We start from the raw sequence: 15544 nt of genomic DNA on the forward strand, positions 1-15544 counted from the left end.
TCTTTTCGCTTCTTTACTATTTTTGGTTTTTGGGTTTTCATATGTGACTCGCTTGGATAGATGTCGAGTGAGTCATTGTCTGGCGATAGTTCGTCTAATGGGAGCTCATTTGATGGCTCTAGCTTAGGATCTCACACACATTCACGAAGCGGATCTGATCAAGCAATGGCTCGCTCACCGAATACTCGAGATGATAACTTGGTCCTGGAGCACCGTGTTGGAAGTGGTCTGGGCCCTTCACGTGGTGAGGCTATCGAAGAGACTGATGCGCATGTTGAAATTATGGAAGAGGGTGAAGAGGGTGAAACCCTAGGCCCGGTGCTGACCGTCGTCAAGGGGCAACCTGATTTAACTCTGGTTACCTATCGGATAGGGAGTTCGTGCCTTACCAAAGAGGAGCTCGATAAGTATGTTGAACAAGTGCTTCTCAAGTCTATGCTCTGTGGTTTGTACCACACGTCAGGCTGAGAAGAGGTGCCGTGCCCAGAGCCTTATGAAGCTATCGTCTTTCGTGATATTTTTGAAGCAGGACTGTGGTTTCCTTGTGAGGACTTTTGTAACACCCTTGGCGTTAAGCATGCACTTAACCTTGACATTTCATGATCACAATCATCATTGAGCATTCATGATCATGAGCATCAGTCATGCATTTATGAGCTTATATCATATGAAACATGTTTTCGAAACAGTGCAACGTATTGTATATTTCATGTGTGTTGTTCTATAAAATGAAAAGTGTGCAACACTTAAGTGCAACATGTGCTACTCACTTTAGTGAAACATGGTTAGTTAGCTATGCAACAAGATCATGAAACATGTGAAACGGGACTATGAAACAATTGTAACATTTCATGTGTTTTTCATTGTTTCATTACATACCTTGCTTGATTCTTGTGCGACCAATGTATGGTGTGGCTAAAAACCCTTTTAAGTAACTTAGTTACACTTAGAATATCATTTGGGACATTGTTCATATTGATCACTTTGACTAATTAAGTTCCCAAGTCATGGTTTGACCCATTTTGACCCCTAAACACTTTGGTTTGACTGTTTAAAAAGTGTAGCTTAGGATGTTTGCATGTCTGAGAAACCTAAAACAAAGTTGTAGAAAATTTTATAAGGAACAAACTTTATTTAGAAGCCAAGTCATGAAAATGTGCACAACATGTTCTAAAAGGACCCACAAATCAGAATTGAAAGTTGTTTCAACAATTGAAAATTTTTGTAAGTGTTTTTCTGGATTTTAGTTTCATGTACCCTAGTTTGGAGCACTGTATCTCACTATCCAAGCCAAACTAGCTCGAGCTCCAATTAGCAAACTTGTAGTACTCACGTAGGTCTCCAACTTTGTTAATTACGACTTAACCTGGATCGCCACGGTTTGTGAGATCTATGGTCGACAAGTTTTGCTGTCAGTCGGCACCTTTGTTTCTGAATCAAAATTTCAGGATCATCACAGTGCCGACCGGCAACAGAAGACCACCGCCATGTGGCGCCACACGTCGCTGGCCGTCTGACCGTGTTGCCCACGTGCCGCGGACGTCCTGGCACGGACGACCATGACATGAACCACCCCACGCGCCTGCTCAACCAGCTCGCACTCCATTTCGTTTTCTCGTTCGCCTCCACTACGCGCCGTAGCCAGCGCAGCCGCTCTGCCATTGCTGTCAGGAAGCTCCGCCGTCACCAAGCTCCGTAGCCACCGCAAAAACGCGACTGTCAGTTCAACCACAGCTCTGCCGTGACCTCACCAACCTCGTCGACCGTTTAGCCATGCCATCCATGCCCTACGTGAGAGCCTATGACCGTTTTTCCGCTGCCGTCTCCATGGCCGCGTCTCGCCGGAGCGGAGCTCACCACGGCCAACCACCACTGAGTCTCCCTTGTCTCCCTTTCTCTGCCTTTGTAGCACCATAGGGACCTCGTGAAGCTCGTACTGAGCTTGGATGTGACAGCAAGAGCTTGCCGTCGTCGGTAGCTCGCACCGGAGCTCTACCGTGCCGCCATCACCAGCGACGTGCCACCTCCGCTAGGTCGTAGGTCGCACCACTAGCACCAATAGATTCCCCGCATCACGTAGATCGCGTAGGTGTCCTCGGCGTCGCCGGAGGAGTCACCGTCGGCGAGTTCCACCGTCGCCGTGCCGTCGAAGCCGCCTCCTCTGTTTTCGTCTTGCTGATGGGTGGGGTCGGCGGACACCCGGGACCCACACGGCAGTGGCTGTTTGAGTCAGAGGCTAGTTCAAAAAATTTCAGTTTGAATGCTGATTTGTGATTTTTGTAACTCCAAATTGGTAGATCCAAATTGAGTACTTCCAATTTTGTTAGACTCACAGTTAGGTCTAGTATTTAAGAAAAATATGTCTTGAGCACTTTATGTAGAGATTTTCTCCAATTATATGTTTGAAACATAAGTTAATACTTATTTTCTCACGTTATGTGATCCTGGACAGCAAAGCATAGATTTACTATTTTGGCTATGATAGATTGTGATTTGGCTTTTGGTGATTTAATAAGAGTTGTAGGCAATTTTATAAGCTTTCCAGAAAGTTTAACATCAAAGCATTTGGATAAGTATAACTTCAGTTATGATGTAAACATGTAACTGCCGTATGTAGTTTAGACATGGCATTGTGTGAAATTGGTAAGTAGAGGGAGAAGAGATATGCACCTACCCAATTAGTAGGGAGTTAGCATTGTTATCATTTTTCTACTTCACATCATTGTCATAGCATGTACCTCCTGTTACCACATCCTTCGTGATCCATCTTATGCATTCATGGTACTTATTTATGCATATGCATGCAATAGGTGCAACCGAGGGGATCGCACTTGTGGAACTCGACGCCGAGCCGCAGGAGGAGAATCAGGAAGTTCAGCACCTAGAGGTTTTTGGAGAAGGAGAGCCTGAAGCCGATCGCCTTCCCGAGTGCCCCGATCACCAGCCTTCGATGTTTGTGAAAGGCAAGCCCCGGAGCATTATAAGTCCCCCTATTTTATTAATGTCACTTAAAGTTATTCGTATTGCTGCATTACGTGACAGGAGTTGTTTGTAAACACTTGCTGCATACTACCATTCCTTGACTAGATATATCTACCATGGATCCTATTTAAGTCCAGGAATGTTGATCATGCTTAGCTCTGCTTAGACCGGTAGAAGTCGGGTGATTCCCTGTCACCTGTGAGCTATAGGTGATAACTTAATCACGGTTGGCTACATTGTGCTATCATGGAACATAACCTGGTATTGTTGAACAAATGGAGGCCGGGTGGAATCTTATATGTGGTACTATAGTGACTCCACCTATGTCGTTTAAGGACCGGACATTGGAGGTCATCTTGTCATGTTGAACGCAGCCTCTCACATAGTTGGTTGGATAAGTCATTCCGACCACGAAGCCGAGTAGCTCATCTTAGGCCAGGACCATGAGCAGTTCAAGTGCGCACTCTAGATGGTAGTAAGGATGTGTGGAGAGCCATTGGTGTAAGCCCAAGGGCGGGTTAGAGTCCCGATCACCCTTGGCAGAGTGGTTCTCTGATTGTGCGGCGCTGGTCGTACCCGCGAATTTGGTTCCTGATTTGTACCAAAGGTGACCTAAGGCTACCTTCGCGAGGCATGCCTGGGTGTGTGTTAGGAATATTTCCCCAGCTGGGTAGGAATCGATTCGAATTGCCGTCTCTCCTGGATAGTGAGAACTTGACTTGAGTTCCTTTCATCATAGTAAGTTATGGAAAGGATGAAAATGATGGTTATGAGATTATGCAAGAACTCAACTGGATATGGTTATTATTGTGATGAATTAATGGTATCAACATGTTTGGCATAGGATAGTTACTAATCTAGTATGAGACAGGATTAATAACTAGTGATTTCCAATTAAAGAGATGTTGGATAACTTATGCTTTTCTGCAAATAATGTCTACCAGCTCTACTTATAAAGCCTTGCATACTCCTTGGTGTCTTAGTATTTTAGTCAGATGGGTAAGTCTCGCTGAGTACCTTCTCGTACTCAGGGTTTTATTCCCTTTGTTGCAGGTAACGTTATGTTTCATGGCTACTACAAGAACTGTCTTGCCCCTGCTGTGGATGAGGACTAGGACCATGGGCAATGGTCATTCTATATTTCTTCTCACCTTTGTGCTTTTGGTTGGAGATGACTATGACACTAGCTTTGTATTAAACTACGTGTGATGTTTATGTTAAACTACTTTGCTTCCGCTACTTTCAAACTTGGTTTGTAATAATTATTCGAACTCTGATGTATGAGACATATTTGTGAACCGTGATGTAACATGTGACTAGTTATGTTGAATCTCTACGATCTTGGTTTGTATGTTGGTTGTTTGAGATCTTTCGCGATTTTGTTGGACTACCGGGTTTATATGGGCTCAAGTATGACGGTTGATCGCTTCGGTGATTGCTATGTACTTGTGCTCTTATAAATTGGACGGTTCTGTGACAGCTAGTATTGGAGCAAGGATTCAACATTAAAACTTGTCATATGTGTATTTAAAAACAAGGTTTTGTGTTATAAAAACCTAAAGTGTGCCAGTGGTCATCTCCTTTATGCCCAGTTAAGGACTTTTAGGTGTCTATTTAAGTACTAACATGGGGGTTATTACTTTCGTCGTCCATACGGCGTGCTATTGTATGGATGCCATTTACTTGAATGGTAATGTATGGATCAAATGCCTCTACGCTAAGGTAAGAAGGTAAGTTGATGAGTGGCTTGACCGCAAGACGTGAGCGTGTGATCGGGGAGAGCTAGTTTTGATACGACTGTATATGCATGCTTGCATGTGTGTATGGTGCGTATTTAATTATGGGTATAAATTGTCATCGGGTAGCTTTGGTACAGAAGTATATGTATGAGTATACATATATGGAAGTATTTAGTTGCAATTTAGATCCTACATTTACATTCTGTACTTATATCTGTTGGGTTGGGCTAAAATGAATTTTCTGTAGGTACACTAACAATGCACCGTGTAGATCGACTAGTTACCGCTATTTGAGAGAATGTATGTATGCCACCACGTATGTCGTTAGGAATTATTCTTTTTCTAAGTTTGTGAGGACGTACGGAACGAGCATACATCATGGTGCATTATTCATTCATGTTCCTGCATTGTTCCCCCTTAAATGATCTATCGTTAAGTAAACCATTTCTTTTGCACGTGTCTTCCTTAAGTGGTAACTAAAGATGAAGAGGTGAAGCCTTGTGAGGATGACCATGGTGATGGTGTGCCCGACATCGATAGCGACCACCCCGAGGAGTAGTTTAGCTATCATAGTGCAAGCACACTAAGCGATCTTTTGGTGATGTTATGTTGTGGAATTGAATTATTGTGCCTCTGTGTTATTATATTAATTTATGATTCTCTCCAGTAATTATAGTATGGCATAATTTTTGCAATTCTGCTACAATCTTTGGGCATCCTCCAATAATCACTTGTTGCAACTTCGTAGATGACGCGCACTCATAGGGGAATTTTTGGTGATGATGCGGGTGGTAACGATGGCCGTGGCAATGGCCATGAGGATCTTCCCCCACCACCGCCTCTTACCCCAGCTGAGATGATGGCTCAGCTAATGGAAACTCAACGTGCTATGGGTGAAGTGTTGTATGGTCTCGCGCAGAATGCTGGACAAGAACATGGAAGAGATCAGCATCAGGGACCTAAACCTAACCAGTTCAGTACTTTTAAGGACTTTCTCGACACCAAGCCTCCTGTCTTTAAGGAAGCAGAAGAACCACTGCAGTCAGATGAGTGGTTGAATACAATTGAACAGAAGTTCCGTCTCTTAAGGCTCACTGAACACTTGAAGACCGAGTATGCATCGCACCAGTTGCATGGACCAGCGGGCATATGGTGGAGTCATCATCGATCCACTTTACCTAGAGATGCTCAAATTACATGGAATCAGTTCAAGGTTGCATTTAGGGGGCATTATATTCCCCCAGGTCTGATGAGCATGAAGCATACGGAATTCGTGAGGCTGACATAGGGAACTAAGGGTTTGACAGAGTATCTGCATGCCTTTAATAATTTGTCAAGGTATGCTATAGAGTTTGTGGATACAGATGCAAAGAAAATTGCTAGTTTCAAGCGGGGCCTTAGCCCGAAGCTGATGAAGACGCTCGCTAACAACAAATGTGCTACCTTCAATGAGTTTGTTAGTGATGCACTAACCCAAGAGAACCAGAACAACATCTATACAACGTCCAAGAATCGCAAGCGGGCTTTTGAAGCAGGAGTATCTCAATCCCAAGCTCCTACCAATGCAAGACCCCAGTTCCACCCTCCAGCACCAAGTTTAGACCACCCCAGAAGAAGGCACAGCCAAGTCAGAACCAGCAAGTATACCACAAGGCTTATTCTGTTGCTCTACCTAAGGGTAGCACTGGACAGAGTAGCTCCAATGTTCCACCTAATGGTATGCCATGTTGGAACTACAACAAGACTGGCCATTGGTCAAGAAATTGTTCATATCCCAGGAAGAACAACAACCAGAAGCAGAACAATTCTAGTGGACGTCAGGGACATGTGCACTATACCACCATGGAAGAGATTCCCTCTAGTGAAGTAGTCATGGCTGGTATGTTTCTCGTGAATCATCATCCTGCAGTTGTTTTATTTGATTCTGGAGCTTCGCATTCTTTCATGAGTCCAATATTTGCATCCAAGTATGACCAGAAAATAGTTGTAGTAGAAAAGGGTGGTTATTGCATAAGTGCTACTGGGAGCAACATTTCTACCAACCAGATAGTTAGAGGTGTACGCATCCAAATAAGGGAACGGGAGTATACTGCTAACCTAGTGATATTATCGAGATTGGGTATTGATGTGATCTTAGGGATGAATTGGATGAAGAACCATGGTGTTCTTATTGATACCTCGACTAGAACTATTATGTTGAGGGATCCCAAGAATAATGAGGCTTTTCTTGTACCCCTTCCTTGGGAGTTTGATCTCCATAATGTGGCCAATGCTATCCAGCCTATGGCCCTTGTTGATATTCTGGTAGTATGTGAATTTTCGGATGTCTTTCCTGAGGAATTGCCAGGGTTACCACCGGACAGAGAAATAGAGTTCAAGATAGAATTGTTGCCTGGTACCGCACCTATTTCCCAAAGACCTTATAGAATGCCTCCCAATGAGTTAGCAGAATTGAAGATTCAATTACATGAACTTTTAGAGAAGGGTCTCATTCGCCCTAGTTCGTCACCTTGGGGTTGTCCCGCCATATTCGTGAAAATGAAGGACAAGTCTTTGCGAATGTGTGTGGACTATCGACCACTCAATGTTGTTACTATTAAGAACAAGTATCCTTTGCCTCGCATTGATATCTTGTTTGATCAATTGTCGAAAGCAAAAGTGTTCTCTAAGATTGATTTGAGGTCAGGTTATCACCAAATCAAGATTAGGCCTGAAGACGTACCTAAGACTGCTTTCTCCACTAGGTATGGCCTTTATGAGTATTTAGTCATGTCCTTTGGATTGACCAATGCTCCTGCCTACTTTATGTATTTAATGAACTCGGTGTTCATGCCTGAACTTGACAAGTTTGTGGTTGTGTTCATCGATGATATCTTGATTTATTCTGAGACGGCAGAAGAACATGAAGAGCACTTGAGAGTGGTATTGTCGAGACTAAGAGAGCATAAATTGTATGCAAAGTTTAGTAAATGTGAGTTTTGGTTGAAGAAGGTACCTTTCTTAGGTCACGTCTTATCAGAAAATGGAATTTCTGTAGACCCATCCAAAGTGCAAGAAGTGATGGATTGGAAAGCCCCAACCTCAGTTCATGAAGTCTGAAGTTTTCTTGGTTTAGCTGGGTATTATCATCGGTTTATCCCCGATTTCTCCAAGATATCCAAGCCTATGACCAGGTTACTTTAGAAGGATGAGAAGTTTGTTTGGACACCAGAGTGTGAAGCGGCTTTTCACACTTTGCGGACATTGCTGACTACTGCTCCTGTGTTGGCACAGCCTGATATTGAGAAGCTGTTTGATGTATTTTGTGATGCCTCAGGAACCGGTTTAGGGTGTGTTCTGATACAGGAAGGCCGAGTCATTACTTATGCCTCGCGTCAATTGAGAAAGCATGAAGTCAACTATCCAACACATGATTTAGAGCTTGCCGTAGTTGTCCATGCTTTGAAGATTTGGAGACATTACTTGCTTGGTAATGTTTGCCATATCTACACTGATCACAAGAGCTTGAAGTACATTTTCACTCAACCTGAGTTGAACATGAGGCAACGAAGATGGCTAGAATTGATCAAGGACTACAACCTAGAAGTGCATTATCATCCGGGTAAAGCCAATGTAGTTGCCGATGCCTTAAGTCAGAAGTATCATGGTAATTCTTTGTTGGAAGATGGTTTCAATTTATTGCATCCGGCGGTCCTACATAATATCACAGTTAGTTGTTCTATAGAGTCAAGGATCATTGAGCTGCAAAAGACCGATGTTGGTATATTCCACATCAAGAGAAAAATGAAAGAAGAAGAAAGTAAGCATTTTCGGTTAGATGAGAATGATGTTCTATGGTTTAAAGATCGGCTTGTAGTGCCTAAAGATAGGGAGTTGAGGAACCAAATCCTAGAGGAAGCTCATTCGTCCAAGTTATCCATTCACCCGGGTAGCAGTAAGATGTATCAAGATTTGAAGACTAGATTTTGATGGACAAAAATGAAGAAAGAAATTGCGGCATATGTGGCAAGATGTGATAATTATTGCCGAGTGAAGGCCATTCATATGAAACCAGCAGGTTTACTTCAGCCACTGTCTATTCCAAGTTGGAAATGGGATGACATTAGTATGGATTTCATTGTTGGACTTCCAAAGACCCAAAAAGGTCATGATTCAATATGGGTAATTATTGACCGTCTCACCAAGTTTGCACATTTTATTCCTATTAATGTCTAGTATTGACCTCATTAATATGCAAAGCTGTACATGGAACAAATTGTCAGATTGCATGGTGTTCCTAAGAGTATTGTATCAGATCGAGGGTCCCAATTTGTTAATCATTTTTGGGAACATCTACATAAGTACTTGGGTACCACATTGATTTGCAGCTCTACTTATCACCCCTAGACCGTAGGTCAAACTGAACATGTGAATCAGATACTAGAAGATATGTTGAGAGCATGTGTGATTTCTTCCAAGGGTTCATGGGAGGACTGGTTACCTTTAGTGGAATTCTCCTACAATAATAGTTATCAAGAGAGTATTAAGATGGCTCCATTTGAAGCTTTATATGGTCGCAAATGTAGGACCCCTCTAAATTGGATTGAGCCTGGTGAAAGAAGATATTATGGAATTGACTTTGTCAAAGAAGCTGAAGAATGAGTTCAAATCATTCAGCAACATATAGAAGTCGCTCAATCAAGACAAAAGAGTTATGCAGATAAGCAGAGAAGTCCTATTATATTCCAAGTCAGAGATTATGTGTATCTGAAGGTATCCCCAATGAGGAGAGTGCAAAGATTTGGAGTGAAACGAAAACTTGCTCCTAGGTATGTTGGACCATACAAGATCACTGCACAAAAAGGGCCGGTAGCCTACCAACTCCAGTTACCTCTAGAAATGAAAGCAATATTCAGTGTTTTTCATGTCTCCCAACTCAAGAAATGTCTTCGTGTGCCCGAAGAAGTAATTGAACCTACTAGTATCAAGATTCAGTTGGATTTGACTTATGAAGAGAGACCTATTAAAGTGCTTGAAGTAATGGAAAGAGTGACCTGTAGCAAAGTCACCAAGTTCTACAAGGTGGTTTGGAATAATCATAGTGAACAAGACGCTATGTGGGAATGTGAGGATTATCTTCGAGAGGTTTATCCTAGTTTCTACGAAGAATGGTAGGTCGTGCAATCTTAGGACGAGATTTCTTTAAGGGGGGAAGGGCTATAACACCCTCGGTGTTAAGCATGCACTTAACCTTGACATTTCATGATCACAATCATCATTGAGCATTCATGATCATGAGCATCAGTCATGCATTTATGAGCTTATATCATATGAAACATGTTTTTGAAACAGTGCAACGTATTGTATATTTCATGTGTGTTGTTCTATAAAATGAAAAGTGTGCAACACTTAAGTGCAACATGTGCTAGTCACTTTAGTGAAACATGGTTAGTTAGCTATGCAACAAGATCATGAAACATGTGAAACAGGACTATGAAACAATTGTAACATTTCATGTGTTTTTCATTGTTTCATTACATACCTTGCTTGATTCTTGTGTGACCAATGTATGGTGTGGCTAAAAACCCTTTTAAGTAACTTAGTTACACTTAGAATATCATTTGGGACATTGTTCATGTTGATCACTTTGACTAATTAAGTTCCCAAGTCATGGTTTGACCCATTTTGACCCCTAAACACTTTGGTTTGACTGTTTAAAAAGTGTAGCTTAGGATGTTTGCATGTCTGAGAAACCTAAAACAAAGTTGTAGAAAATTTTATAAGGAACAAACTTTGTTTAGAATCCAAGTCATGAAAATGTGCACAACATGTTCTAAAAGGACCCACAAATCAGAATTGAAAGCTGTTTCAACAATTGAAAATTTTTCTAAGTGTTTTTCTGGATTTCAGTTTCATGTACCCTAGTTTGGAGCACTGTATCTCACTATCCAAGCCAAACTAGCTCGAGCTCCAATTAACAAACCTGTAGTACTCACGTAGGTCTCCAACTTTGTTAATTACGACTTAACCTGGATCGCCACGGTTTGTGAGATCTATGGTCGACAAGTTTCGCTGTCAGTCGGCACCTTTGTTTCTGAATCAAAATTTTAGAATTGTCACAGTGCCGACCGGCAATAGAAGACCACCGCCGTGTGGCGCCACATGTCGCCGGCCGTCTGACCGCGTTGGCCACACGCCACGGATGTCCTGGCATGGCCGACCATGACATGAACCACCCCACGCGCCTGCTCGACCAGCTCGCACTCCATTTCGTTTTCTCGTTCGCCTCCACCGCGCGCCGCAGCCAGCGCAGCCGCTCTGCCATTGCTGCTAGGAAGCTCCGCCGTCGCCAAGCTCCATAGCCACTGCAAAAACGCGACTATCAGTTCGACCACAGCTCCACCGTGACCTCACCTACCTCGTCGACCGTTTAGCTGTGCCATCCGTGCCCTAGGTGAGAGCCTGTGACCATTTTTCCACCGCCGTCTCCATGGCCACGTCTCGCCGGAGCGAAGCTCACCGCGGCCAACCACCACCGAGTCTCCCTCGTCTCCCTTTCTCTGCCTTTGTAGCACCATAGGGACCTCGCGAAGCTTGTACCGAGCTGGGATGTGACAGCAAGAGCTTGCCGTCGCCGCTAGCTCGCACCGGAGCTCTACCGTGCCACCATCACCGACGACGTGCCACCTCCGCTAGGTCGTAGGTCACGCCACTAGCACCAATAGATTCCCTACATCACGTAGATCGCGTAGGTGTCCTCGGCGTCGCCGGAGGAGTCGCCGTCGGTGAGTTCCACCATCGCCGCGCCGTCGAAGCCGCCTCCTCTATTTTTGTCTCGCTGACGGGTGGGGTCGGCTGACACCCGGGACCCACACGGTAGTGGCTGTTTGAGTCAGAGGCTAGTTCAAAAAATTTCAGTTTGAATGCTGATTTGTGATTTTTGTAACTCCAAATTGGTAGATCCAAATTGAGTACTTCCAATTTTGTTAGACTCACAGTTAGGTCTAGTATTTAAGAAAAATATGTCTTGAGCACTTTATGTAGAGATTTTGGATGAATTAAATAGGAACTTGAAAAGTGTTTTTGAATACATGCAAACTTGTTTAAAGAATATCTTGAGTTTCTGTGATCCAAAAATTGTGAAATTTTGTGGGTAAGCTAGTATTGCTTAGTAGAAGCTCTGGTTAAAATTTGAGAGACATTGCATGTGTAGTTTTTGAGTTATAGATTTTTCTTTTATCACTGATTGATAATTGGGTGAATTTTTATAAATTATATAGGAATCCATTGACCATAAAATTTTGTGGGAAGTATCCTAGTACCTTAAGGATGCTAGGAAAAATATGGAATCTATTGCTTGACACTTTTCACTAAGGTTTCCTAATTATTTCATTTTAAGCCATTATGCCTTATCATTTTTGTGTGAGATGTTATACTTACTCAAATAGTGTGAAATTTTTATGGTAGTCTACTTAGAACATGTAGTACCTACTGTAATTTTTGTAGATTTAATGGTAGAGTTTTCATATATGTTTACCATTTCCCCTGATTAATTAAATAAATTAAGAAAAACATTAAAAGAAATGATTTGGTGGTGAACACCTTACTTTCTGGTATTGTTTTGATATGTGTGATGAGTTAGTAAAGTTGGTTTTGTCCAATTATATGTTTGAAACATAAGTTAATAATTATTTTCTCACGTTATGTGATCCTGGACAGCAAAGCATAGATTTACTATTTTGGCTATGACAAATTGTGATTTGGCTTTTGGTGATTTAATAAGAGTTGTAGGCAATTTTATAAGCTTTCCAGAAAGTTTAACATCAAAGCATTTGGATAAGTATAACTTCAGTTATGATGTAAACATGTAACTGCCGTATGTAGTTTAGACATGGCATTGTGTGAAATTGGTAAGTAGAGGGAGAAGAGATATGCACCTACCCAATTAGTAGGGAGTTAGCATTGTTATCATTTTTCTACTTCACATCATTGTCATAGCATGTACCTCCTGTTACCACATCCTTCGTGATCCATCTTATGCATTCATGGTACTTATTTATGCATATGCATGCAATAGGTGCAACCGAGGGGATCGCACTTGTGGAACTCGACGCCGAGCCGCAGGAGGAGAATCAGGAAGTTCAGCACCTGGAGGTTTCCGGAGAAGGAGAGCCTGAAGCCGATCGCCTTCCCGAGTGCCCCGATCACCAGCCTTCGACGTTTGTGAAAGGCAAGCCCCGGAGCATTATAAGTCTCCCTATTTTATTAATGTCACTTAAAGTTATTCGTATTGCTGCATTACGTGACAGGAGTTGTTTGTAAATACTTGCTGCATACTACCATTCCTTGACCAGATATATCTACCACAGATCCTATTTAAGTCTAGGAATGTTGATCATGCTTAGCTCTGCTTAGACCGGTAGAAGTCGGGTGATTCCCTGTCACCTGCGAGCTATAGGTGATAACTTAATCACGGTTGGCTATATTATGCTATCGTGGAACATAACCTGGTATTATTGAACAAATGGAGACTGGGTGGAATCTTATATGTGGTACTATAGTGACTCCACCTATGTCATTTAAGGACCAAACGTTGGAGGTCATCTTGTCATGTTGAACGTAGCCTCTCACATAGTTGGTTGGATAAGTCATTCCGACCGCGAAGCCGAGTAGCTCATCTCAGACTGGGACCACGAGCAGTTCAAGTGCGCACTCTGGATGGTAGTAAGGATGTGCGGAGAGCCATTGGCGTAAGCCCAAGGGCGGGTTAGAGTCCCGATCACCCTTGGCAGAGTGGTTCTCTGATTGTGCGGCGCTGGTCGTACCCGCGAATTTGGTTCCTGATTTGTACCAAAGGTGACCTAAGGCTACCTTCGCGAGGCATGCCTAGGTGTGTGTTAGGAATATTTCCCTAGCTGGGTAGGAATCGATTCGAATCACCGTCTCTCCCGGATAGTGAGAACTTGACTTGAGTTCCTTTCATCGTAGTAAGTTATGGAAAGGATGAAAATGATGGTTATGAGATTATGCAAGAACTCAACTGGATATGGTTATTATTGTGATGAATTAATAGTATCAACATATTTGGCATAGGATAGTTGCTAATCTAGTTTGAGACAGGATTAATAACTAGTGATTTCCAATTAAAGAGATGTTGGATAACTTATGCTTTTCTGCAAATAATGTCTACCAGCTCTACTTATAAAGCCTTGCATACTCCTTGGTGTCTTAGTATTTTAGTCGGACGGGTAAGTCTCGCTGAGTACCTTCTCATACTCAGGGTTTTATTCCCTTTGTTGTAGGTAACGTTATGTTTCATGGCTACTGCAAGAACTGTCTTGCTCCTGCTGTGGATGAGGACTAGGACCATGGGCAATGGTCATTCTGTATTTCTTCTCACCTTTGTGCTTTTGGTTGGAGATGACTATGACACTGGCTTTGTATTAAACTACGTGTGATGTTTATGTTAAACTACTTTGCTTCCGCTACTTTCAAACTTGGTTTGTAATAATTATTCGAACTCTGATGTATGAGACATATTTGTGAACCGTGATGTAACATGTGACTGGTTGTGTTGAATCTCTACGATCTTGGTTTGTATGTTGGTTGTTTGAGATCTTTCACGATTTCTTTGGACTACCGGGTTTATATGGGCTCAAGTATGACGGTTGATCGCTTTGGTGATTGCTATTGTACTTGTGCTCTTATAAATTGGACGGTTCTATGACAACTTTATAGGCGAAGTTTTGCAGCACTTGAACCTATAGATCCATCACCTAACTCCCAATGCTTTCATGCGGTTGAGCGTATTCGCCATGGCGCTCAAGATGTCCAAGTGCACTCTAAGCATGAATACTTTCATGCGCTACTACGAGACTCATCTGCACAGGAAAACGGTCAAGGATAAAGAGACCAAGACCGAGATGGTGGCCCACTATGGCTCCTATAATTTTGTTCCCAAAAAGACAAAATGCACCGTGCAAATTGTGCCAGCTTATTGAAATAAGTGGCCACGCTAGACTGACTATTAGTTCTATCACTGTGTGTGGTCTGATGAAGATGTGGCTGAGGCAACGATAAATGACCTACCGAAAGCACACATGCTTGTCTCGGAGATGACACCAATGAAGGGTTTTTGCCTGGTCAAGATTATGGTTGATGGGCCATGCGATACTGAAGCCGTAGATGCCTTCGCTTTGACATCTCGCTGGCAAATCAGCCAAGATTTGGTGGAGGAGTGGATAGCTTGTGATAGCCCTCTGTTGAGTAGCAAGACTTGGATTTCTAATATTGAGCGAAGGGACGAATATGTTTTTTCGCATCTCGGCATTGCACCCTTTGATGCTTTTTCTACTGACTTTAGCTTTGTGAATTTCATAGAGCACAAAGCTGAAGAAATTATTGAATTTTACGATGATAGGAAGCACAAGGATAGATGCCAATCCTTGGCTAGGAAGAGACAATTGAACCACACTTTTGATGCAATGGGCCTTTGCTACGCTGATCGGTCGGGCCCTTCAACCAGCCTTTCGACTGATGATGTTGCCCCCCATGGCCATGGGGCCTGGGGGCAAAGAGGTAGAGCACGAAAGGTGGTGGCCAAACATGGGCAAACACCATTGTGATGGAGTCCTGTAAGCAAAAGCTTAGTGGCCGAAGTCATGGTGTCATGGAGCCTGCCGATGTCCGGATCGGAAGGGAGATTGCTGGAAAGGTGGGCAATAGCAAAAAGGTCATGATCGGATAGACCCGCCGATTTGGGCAAGTCTAGATCGAAATGATAGTGTTATGTTTTCCCATATGAATTTTCCTGCTGTTGTTTTTGGTTCAGCTTTTTCACTTCT

The sequence above is a fragment of the Miscanthus floridulus genome, chromosome 6, assembly GCF_019320115.1.
Source record: "Miscanthus floridulus cultivar M001 chromosome 6, ASM1932011v1, whole genome shotgun sequence".
In the NCBI taxonomy this organism is placed as follows: Eukaryota; Viridiplantae; Streptophyta; class Magnoliopsida; order Poales; family Poaceae; genus Miscanthus; species Miscanthus floridulus.